We start from the raw sequence: 11,222 nt of genomic DNA, 5'->3' as shown, positions 1-11,222 counted from the left end.
AAGAGCCCCCTACTCGTTCTCTCCCTCCCCGAACCCTAGCGCCCGTCCTCTCCTCCCCCTCACTCGCCCCTCTTCCTGTTCTGTTTCGCTCGTGACCGAGAGCGTCGCCACCGCACCGCCGTGGAACACGTGGCCACCACCCATCCTAAGCGGCATCGTTGTGTCAAGAAGCACCGCCGACATCAACTACCCCGATTGCGAGTCGTCGTTCAAGCTTCCTTGTGCTGCAGCGACCAGATCGATCGCGTCCTCCCCCATCAGCCACTGAGCGCCTCCTCGTCATCAATCGACCCCAGCGCGAGCTCCCCGGCCTCCTCATGTAGCTCATCACCATCTATGTGAGCTCCCGGTCCTCCGTGGCCTCTCCCCTCTCCCCTCCGCATCCCCTAGCTTTATTCCCAATGAGCACCGCCACCACCACCGCTCGACCATCGTGATAGCCTTCGCTCCGGCCACCCCAGTTGCCGCTGCTCACTCCATTCGACCGCCTCGTCTTGACGATCCTTGTTGGGGAACGTAGTAATTTCAAAAAAATTCCTACGCACATGCAAGATCATGTTGATGCATAGCAACGGGAGGGGAAGAGTGTTGTCCACGTACCCTCGTAGACCGTAAGCGAAAGCGTTATGACAACACGGTTGATGTAGTTGTACGTCTTCATGATCGACCGATCCTAGTACCGAAAGTACGGCACCTCCATGATATGCACACGTTCGGCTCGGTGACGTCCCACGAACTCACGATCCAGCAGAGTGTCGAGGGAGAGTTTCGTCAGCATGACGGTGTGATGACGGTGATGATGATGCTTCCGAAACAGGGATCCGCCTAAGCACCGCTACAATATGACCGAGGTGGATTATGGTGGAGGGGGGCACCATACATGGCTAAGGGATCAATGATCAACTTGTGTGTCTATGGGGTGCCCCCCTGTAATGCCCCGAGACCATTGCGCCGGGTGTCTTCCAGTTATTCGTTGTCATTGCCATGTGTTTTCTTGCGTGCTGCATCTTGCCATGTCATCATGCGCATGCATCATCATGTTTTCAAAACTTGCATCTGTCTGGGTTCCCCCAGTTCTCTCCGTTGTCCGTACTGAGCCTAGACACACTCGCACACGCTCGTGGCATGCCCGAAATATTATTTTATAAGTGGCCGGAAAATGTTCTCGGAATGGGTTGAAAGTTGGTGTGCGGCCTTCCCGCTTCGTCCCGCCGCCGGAGTCCGCAAGCCGCCACCGCTCGTCCTCGTCGGGAGGAGGACGACGCCATCCGCGTCGCCGGCCTCGTCCACGCAGGCGGGCCGCCTCTTGTGCTTCCGGCCAGCGCGCCCCCTGCCGGCCTTCCTCTCCACCAGCGGGCCGAAGCCCATGGTGAGCCAGCGCCCAATCCCCTCTATTGTGCGCCCTAGGCGATGTTTCGTTGTGTTGCACCTAGTGCTCTGTTGCAGATTCAACCCAGTGTTGTTTTCCCCCTGTTGCGTTTTGTTCAATTATCGAGTGAACTGCATATTTACAGTTTGGCCCTTCATGTTCATGCATATAATAACTCCACGACCGTGCATTGCTTGTAAATAATTTATATATGTAAAATACTTTGAATTTTGTCTAGTTTCATAATATGCTACTTTCATCCATGTTTAAAATGTTGTTTGATTATTTTTTTCTCAAATGCCATGTTAAAATGATTTATTTCATAACTAAATAACCGTAGCTCCAAATTTAATAAACTTTATATGTTAATGGGGTAGAAAAATGCATAGTTTAACATGGTGGCTTTACTTTGCATGTTTAACAACTCTAAAATGTGGTTTAGGGCAGAACAGTACCAAATCCATAACTTGCATATGAGAATTTTCTGGAATTGTTGTTTGTTGTTTCCGTCCTCATTAAACTTGCCTAAAATAGTTAGTTTAATTATGCTTTGCCTCTTGCCATGTTTTAACAAACATTTAATATTGTTGGTTACCCCTAAACGAGAGTGAAACTAAAATAATCGAATGTGGTGTTTCGTCAGAATGCCACTCATTGCATATTGGAGCTCCCACTTAACTTGTAGCGTTGTTTTTGTGCACTTTGCCATGCCATGCATTTAAACCGGACATGCATCATCTTGGTTGTGCGTCATGGCCATGTTTATGTGATGGTTGTTTACCATGTTGTTTGCTCCTCCGTGTTGCTTCTTCTTGTTAGTTCCGGTAATGTCGCGTTTGTGAGGATCCGTTCGACTATGTCCGTTTGTCTTCTTCATGGGACTCGTTCTTCTTTCTTGTAGGATTTCAGGCAAGATGACCATTACCCTCGAAATCACTTCTATCTTTGCTTGCTAGTTGTTCGCTCTATCATTATGTCGCGCTACCTACCACTTGTTTATCATGCCTCCCATATTGCCATGTCAAGCCTCTAACCCACCATCCTAGCAAACCGTTGTTTGGCTATGTTACCGCTTTTGCTCAGCCCCTCCTATAGCGTTGCTAGTTGCAGGTGCCTTGTAGGTTGTTCCATGTTGGAACATGGATATGTTGGGATATCATATTATCTCTTATTTAATTAATGCATCTATATACTTGGTAAAGGGTGGAAGGCTCGGCCTTATGCCTGGTGTTTTGTTCCACTCTTACCGCCCTAGTTTCCGTCATACCGGTGTTATGTTCCTTCATTTTGCGTTCCTAACGCGGTTGGGGTTATGGGACCCCCTTGACAGTTCGCTTTGAATAAAACTCCTCCAGCAAGGCTCAACCTTGGTTTTAACATTTGCCACATATACCTTTTCCCTTGGGAGTCGTGTTCTCGAGGGTCATCTTTATTTTAACCCCCCTGGGCCTGTGCTCCTCGGAGTGTTGGTCCAAAACAGAGCCACTTGTGGTGCCTCCCCTAGGCAACTTGGGGTATCTTCGGCTGCCGTACGTAGTGTTCATCCGGTGTGCCCTGAGAACGAGATATGTGCAGCTCCTATCAGTCTTTGTCGGCATATTCGGGCGGTCTTGCTGGTCTTGTTTTACCATTGTCGAAATGTCTTGTAACCGGGATTCCGAGTCTAATCGGGTCGTTCCGGGAGAAGGAATATCCTTCGTTGATCGTGCGAGCTTGTGATGGGCTAAGTTGGGACACCCCTGCAGGGTATAAACTTTCGAGAGCCGTGCCCGCTGTTATGTGGCAGATGGAAATTTGTTAATATCCGGTTGTAGAGAACTTGACACTTAACTTAATTAAAATGAATCAACCGCGTGTGTAGCCGTGATGGTCTCTTTTCGGCGGAGTCCGGGAAGTGAACACGGTTTTGGAGTTATGTTTGTGCGTAAGTAGTTTCAGGATCACTTCTGATCGCTTCTAGTTTCACAACCGTTGCGTAGCTTCTCATCTTACTCTTGTACTCGTAAGTTAGCGACCATATTTGCTTAGCGCTTGCTGCAGTTCCACCTCATTACCTTATCCTACCCATAAGCTTAAATAGTCTTGATCTCGCGGGTGTGAGATTGCTGAAGCCTCGTGACTCACGGATCCTTCCAAACAGTTGCAGGTGCCGATGATACCAGTGCAGATGATGCAACTGAGCTCAAGTGGGAGCTCGATGAAGATCTTGGTCGTTATTATGTGTCTTTTCCGGTTGATCAGTAGTGGTGCCTAGTTGGGACGATTGGGGATCTTGCATTTGGGGTTGTCTTCTTTTATTTTGGTTCCGTAGTCGGACCTTGATTGTACTCTGGATGATGTGTGTTTAACTTGTTATTTGTGTGAAGTGGCGACTGTAAGCCAACTCTTTATCCCTTTCTTATTCAGTACATGGGATTGTGTGAAGATTAACCCCTCTTGCGACAAAACCACCATGCGGTTATGCCTCTAAGTCGTGCCTCGACACGTGGGAGATATAGCCGCATCGTGGATGTTACAAGTTGGTAATCAGAGCCTTCCCCGACTTAGGAGCCCCCTGCTTGATCGAATCAATGACGTTGTCGAGTCTAGAACAAAATGTTTTGAGTCTTAGGATTATATATTGTGCGCCATAGGCGATGTTTTGTTGTGTTGCGCCCAGTGCTCTGTTGCAGATTTGGCCCAGTGTTGTTTTTTCCCTGTTGCGTTTTGTTCAATTATCCAGTGAACTGCATATTTACAATTTGGCCCCACATGTTCATGCATATAATAACTCCACGACTATGCATCACATGTAAATAATTTATATATGTAAAATGCTTATAATTTTGTCTAGTTTCATAATATGCTACTTTCATCCATGTTTAAAATGTTGTTTGATTAAATTTTGCTCAAATGCCATGTTAAAATGATTTATTTCTTAACTAAATAACCGTAGCTCCAAATTTAATAAAATTTATATGTAAATGGGGTAGAAAAATACACAGTTTAACATGGTGGCATTACTTTGCATGTTTAACAACTCTAAAATGTGGTTTAGGGCAGAACAGTACCAAATCCATAACTTGCATATGAGGATTTTCCGGAATTGTTGTTTGTTGTTTCCGGCCTCATTTAAACTTGCCTAAATAGTTAGTTTAATTATGCTTCGCCTCTTGCCATGTTTAACACCATTTAATATTGTTGGGTACCTAAACGGGAGTGAACTAAATAATCGAATGTGGTGTTTCGTCAATATGCAACTCGTTGCATATTGAGCTCCACTTAACTTGTAGCGTTGTTTGTGCACTTTGCCATGCCATGCATATTTAAACCGGACATGCATCATCTTTGGTTGTGCATGATGCCATGTTTATGTGATGGTTGTTACCATGTTGTTTGCTCCTTTTCGGTGTTGCTTCTTCTTGTTAGTTTTGGTAATGTCGCGTTTGTGAGGATCCGTTCGACTATGTCCGTTTGTCTTCTTCATGGACTCGTTCTTCTTTCTTGTAGGATTTCAGGCAAGATGACCATTACCCTCGAAATCACTTCTATCTTTGCTTGCTAGTTGTTCGCTTTATCGCTATGTCGCGCTACCTACCACTTGTTTATCATGCCTCCCATATTGCCATGTCAAGCCTCTAACCCACCTTCCTAGCAAACCTTTGTTTGGCTATGTTACCGCTTTTGCTCAGCCCCTCTTATAGCATTGCTAGTTACAGGTGCCTTGCAGGTTGTTCCATGTTTGGAACATGGATATGTTGGGATATCACAATATCTCTTATTTAATTAATGCATCTATATACTTTGTAAAGGGTGGAAGGCTAGGCCTTTGCTTGGTGTTTTGTTCCACTCTTACCGCCTTAGTTTCCATCATACCGGTGTTATGTTCCTTGATTTTGCGTTCCTAACATGATGGGGTTTATGGGACCCCCTTGACAGTTCGCTTTGAATAAAACTCCTCCAGCAAGGCTCAACCTTGGTTTTAACATTTGCCACATATACCTTTTCCCTTGGGAGTCGCTCTCGAGGGTCATCTTTATTTTAACCCCCCCGGGCCAGTGCTCCTCTGAGTGTTGGTCCAAAACAGAGCCACTTGCGGTGCCACCCCTAGGCAACTTGGGGTATCTTCGGTTGCCGTACGTAGTGTTCATCCGGTGTGCCCTGAGAACGAGATATGTGCAGCTCCTATCGGGATTTGTCGGCACATTCGGGCGGTCTTGCTGGTCTGTTTTACCATTGTCGAAATGTCTGTAACCGGGATTCCGAGACTGAGGGTCTTCCTGGGAGAAGGAATATCCTTCGTTGATCCGTGAGAGCTTGTGATGGGCTAAGTTGGGACACCCCTGCAGGGTATAAACTTTCGAGAGCCATGCCCGCGGTTATGTGGCAGATGGGAATTTGTTAATATCCGGTTGTAGAGAACTTGACACTTAACTTAATTAAAATGAATCAACCGCGTGTGTAGCCGTGATGGTCTCTTTTCGGCGGAGTCCGGGAAGTGAACACGGTTTTGGAGTTATGTTGTGCGTAAGTAGTTTCAGGATCACTTCTTGATCACTTCTAGCTTATGACCATTGCGTAGCTTCTCTTCTCTTTACTCGTAAGTTAGCCACCATATTTGCTTAGCGCTTGCTGCAGCTCCACCTCATTACCTTATCCTACCCATAAGCTTAAATAGTCTTGATCTCGCGGGTGTGAGATTGCTGAGTCCTCGTGACTCACGGATACTTCCAAACAGTTGCAGGTGCCGATGATACCAGTGCAGGTGACGCAACCGAGCTCAAGTGGGAGCTCGATGAAGATCTTGGTCGTTGTTATGTGTCTTTTCTGGTTGATCAGTAGTGGTGCCCAGTTGGGACGATCGGGGATCTAGCATTTGGGGTTGTCTTCTTTTATTTTGGTTCCGTAGTCGGACCTTGATTGTACTCTGGATGATGTATGTTTAACTTGTTATTTGTGTGAAGTGGCGATTGTAAGCCAACTCTTTATCCCTTTCTTATTCAGTACATGGGATTGTGTGAAGATTACCCCTCTTGCGACAAAACCACCATGCGGTTATGCCTCTAAGTCGTGCCTCGACACGTGGGAGATATAGCCGCATCGTGGGCGTTACCCCTCCCCCTATATAAAGGAGTGGAGGAGGGGGAGGGCCGGCCCTCTATGGCGCGCCCTGGAGGAGTCCTACTCCGCCCCTTCCCTAGTTGGACTAGGAGGAGAAGGAAGGAAGGGGGCGCCCCCTTCCCTAGTCCAATTCGGACCAGACCAAGGGGAGGGGTGCGGCCACCCTTGAGGCCCTTTTTCTTCTTTCCCGTATGGCCCAATAAGGCCCAATACGTATTCCCGTAACTCTCCGGTACTCCAAAAAATACCCGAATCACTCGGAACCTTTCCGATGTCCGAATATAGTCGTCCAATATATCGATCTTTACGTCTCGACCATTTCGAGACTCCTTGTCATGTCCCCGATCTCATCCGGGACTCTGAATTCCTTCGGTACATCAAAACTCATAAACTCATAATATAACTGTCATTGAAACCTTAAGCGTGCGGACCCTACGGGTTCGAGAACAATGTAGACATGACCGAGACACGTCTCTAGTCAATAACCAATAGCGGAACCTGGATGCTCATATTGGCTCCCACATATTCTACGAAGATGTTTATCGGTCAGACCGCATAACAACATACATTGTTCCTTTTGTCATCGGTATGTTACTTGCTCGAGATTCGATCGTCGGTATCTTAATACCTAGTTCAATCTCGTTACCGGCAAGTCTCTTTACTCGTTCCATAATACATCATCTCACAACTAACTCATTAGTTGCAATGCTTGCAAAGCTTATGTGATGTGCATTACCGAGAGGGCCCAGAGATACCTCTCCGACAATCGGAGTGACAAATCCTAATCTCGAAATACGCCAACCCAACATGTACCTTTGGAGACACCTGTAGAGCTCCTTTATAATCACCCAGTTACGTTGTGACGTTTGGTAGCACACAAAGTGTTCCTCTGGCAAACGGGAGTTGCATAATCTCATAGTCATAGGAACATGTATAAGTCATGAAGAAAGCAATAGCAACATACTAAATGATCGGGTGCTAAGCTAATGGAATGGGTCATGTCAATCACATCATTCTCCTAATGATGTGATCCCGTTAATCAAATAACAACTCTTTTGTTTATGGTTAGAAAACATAACCATCTTTGATTAACGAGCTAGTCAAGTAGAGGCATACTAGTGACACTCTGTTTGTCTATGTATTCACACATGTATTATGTTTCCGGTTAATACAATTCTAGCATGAATAATAAACATTTATCATGATATAAGGAAATAAATAATAACTTTATTATTGCCTCTAGGGCATATTTCCTTCACCAATAAGTCCGAGCGCTCCTCAACTTGAAGGTTCATGGGTTCCATCTCCAATGTCGGTCCTCCATCCAATATATGTAACATGTAGACAAGAAGAAGGAAACAACAATGAAAGAGTGACCCATCCAATATTTATATTTGAGGATGGCTCAAAGGGAAGGAGTTCACCTTTAGGAGATTCTCTCAAATGTTGGTGTTGCACATCGTGTATGCCTTCACATGACCAAATTGTCTCATGACGGTATCGCCTTGTGAATCCTTCAACATGAAAGAACATGACAAACACTCGGAAAAACAAATGAGGTTAGCGGAGATGCAAAACCTATCATTCGTGTGGTAAAATACCCAACAAGTGGATGCATCATGCTCATCATAAGAAAGTACAAGGGAGCATTTCATAGTATGGAGGCATATGATGATGCGAGGACAACCAAATACAATAGGCTCAATCAAGCAGGCACGCATCACAAGTAAAGTGTCCAAGTCTCCACGATCAATAAGCATAGATGCAACAATTGGAGGCAAGCGACAATGAACAAAATATATCATGTGAGAGGCATGAACATATACGTCATCAACCCAAGAAAGCAAGGAAGAATGGAACATGGGTGATGCGACAAAGCAAGCAATCATATGAATCAAGGCAAGCAAGCTAGTATTGCGAAGATGCAACGTACTAGAAAGAATCATGTCAAGTATGTCATGTGTGCAAATGGTGGGCATGAATAATGCACAAGACATATCACAAGCATGAAAGGAGGATATGAGCAAAATAGCATCAATAGCATGAGGCACATGATAAACATGGCAATAGCAACAAGGATCTCCACCAAGCATGCAAATACACATAGGAGTAACATAATTGTGAATCATGGGTAGATGCAAGCAAGGGTCACAATTGCATGGCAAAGGCATAGAAGCAAGCATAACATGCAAAGTGAACACGGTAAAATGAGCAAGAGAGCGGTATATAGCCCATAGTCGTGTGAGAGCCAAGTGAGAGAGATGCTCGTAGTCGTTGCGCGAAAGGAACGGTGGTAAGGATAGTTCACGGGATCCCAAGTCATCTTTGCTCTCAAGAGCTCGTTTCGTCAACTCTTAGGATTGAGAGGTTGACGAGTATACATGAGTACCTACACAAAACGAAGACAAAGGGAAAATTGTGTGTGCGTGGTAGATGTACACATCATCCATCATGATGCGCACGTGCTTGTGTTGGTTAGCACAAAATATCCAATGCTCAAACAAATGAGATGCGTGATATAGAAACATGTCATCCATCATGATAGGTTTGTTGTTATGTATAGCATAATGAAGACTCAAATTGGGCAATGCATCATGATATACATGTAGAGCATTGTTATTCATGGAATGCATATGGTAAAAGCAATTATGAGAATCATGCAAAGTATGGAATGCATCAAAATCTCCTAATATGTATGAGGAAACTATGGGGGTCTCCTCATGAGCATTAATGGAAACATCACATGGAGAATATTGACAACATTCAAAACAATGCATATTTGGAGCAATGTGATCATGGCATGGCATAGTAGATGAATTGTGCAAATCGTGTAAAGGAAGCATGGCAATATCATCACATGAAAAACAAAAGCCAATGACCATCATCTCGTCATCTATGCCATAAGTGCAAATGGGATTGATTTTAATGGGGCATGCATAGTTACTATGTTGAGATTGAAAAGATGCAATATGGGATATCTCACTCATAGCATATGACAAGGTTAATGGATTGTCAAACATGATGTGACCAAAAGAATTTTTACATGATATCCTATGGAGCATAGCATCACAACTAGGCAACTCAACATGCTCATCATCATATTTATCATAAATAGGTAAGTCATGACATGAGGAAGTCGCACTAGCATGAAGCATGGGAATAGGTGTGTCAACATCATGCAAGCAATCATTCATGAAATAGTCCACTAGTGGGACAAGAGAAGCACCATCACCTATGTTACCTTTGGAGCATCGCTCATGTGTTGTAAGTGAGGTGTCGAAGACCAAGTCATGGTCAACTTCATCTTGATGGAACCATGTGGGGGTGCATCTTCTTCCACCATGGCCATCATTGTCTCCATTGGAGCATGGACTCATCGAGGATAGGTGTGTCGTCATGTAGGAGACCTAGCACCAAAGAAGAAAACACACTAGGAGTAGAGGTTAAGTCGTTAGAAATCAAAGTGGCCTCACATGTCGTGTCAACTACCTCACTGTGACGCCCGGATAATTAAGCTACAGTGATCCCACGCTAACGGTGCCACGTCAGCACGGTTACTGCTGCTAATCTATTGTTAGATCAAAACCGGTCCAAAATTCAAATTCAAAGTTTGGTAAATAATAAAAGTTTTCAAACATTAAAATAAAAATGTTCGGGTTGTACTAAATATTACATAGATAAATATGGTGTAGTAAACACATTTTTATAAAATGCCTAAATAATTTAAAATGATTTAAAACAGAAAAGTAAATAAATAAAAGAAAAGAAAATACAAAAGAGAAAAACTAAACTAACAAAAAAACAAAGAGAAAGCCCCCCCCCCACCCCCCGCTGGGCCAAGTGGCCGAGCTGGCCTCCGCCGTCCGAATGGGCCAGCCCACTCCCCGCACGCCCGCCTGGCCTATAGTCCACGTCCCGCTAACCCTAACCCCATCCCACGACCCCCACTTCCCCCACTCGTCTCCCCTCTCACTCCCTCGTCTCCCCCCCTCTTGATCCCGATCTGGATCGAGATGGGAACGAACCACCGACGCCGCCGCTAGACCCTGTCGCCCTCAACGCCCATCGCCACTAGCCACGACTCGCCGCACCACCGTGCCCTGGACCTCCACTCGCCTCGCCTTCGACTCCCATGCCGCTGGATCGGAGCCGGGGAGTACCTGTGTCGCCGCCATGCCGTCGCCCGGCCTCGTCGCTGCCTCCCCGCCTCCCCCTCGACGGCTCCACCGAGCCTCGCCGTTGAACCCCTGCAACATGGGGTGAGGACCCCGAACTCCCTCCCCCGCGTTTTCCTTCTGCTCGCTCCGCCGTTAGCTGTCGTTCTTGCTGCTATTGCGTGCTACTGCCCGCCCAACTCACCGTTGCTGTTGCCGACGACCTCCCTCGCACAGCCGCACCGGCTCATGCCAGCCTCCTTCCATGCACGCCCTTCCTCTGCATGCCCGCGCCTGGCCACACCCCGCGCGCGCCCGTCCCTGCTCACCGCGCCGGACCCCCGTGCCCGCCCGCGTGCTGCGCGCGCCCCGTGCTCCCACGTCGCGGTCGGCTCCCCTGGCCGCGCTCCACCGCGCCGCCCGTCGCCCCGCTTCGCTCCGCCCACGGGCTCGCCCTGCCGCCGCGCCTAACCCCGCCTGCCGCGTAGCGCGTGCTCGTGCTCGTTGCCAGCCACCGCTCCGTGCTCACCCCCCTCCCCCGCCGCCTTGCTCCGCCTGCGCCGCGCGCGCTCGTGCTCGTTGCCAGCCACCGCTCCCTG

The sequence above is a fragment of the Triticum urartu genome, chromosome 7, assembly GCF_003073215.2.
Source record: "Triticum urartu cultivar G1812 chromosome 7, Tu2.1, whole genome shotgun sequence".
In the NCBI taxonomy this organism is placed as follows: Eukaryota; Viridiplantae; Streptophyta; class Magnoliopsida; order Poales; family Poaceae; genus Triticum; species Triticum urartu.
The sequence above is the reverse complement of the archived record's forward strand: the minus strand, read 5'-3'. Positions refer to the sequence as shown.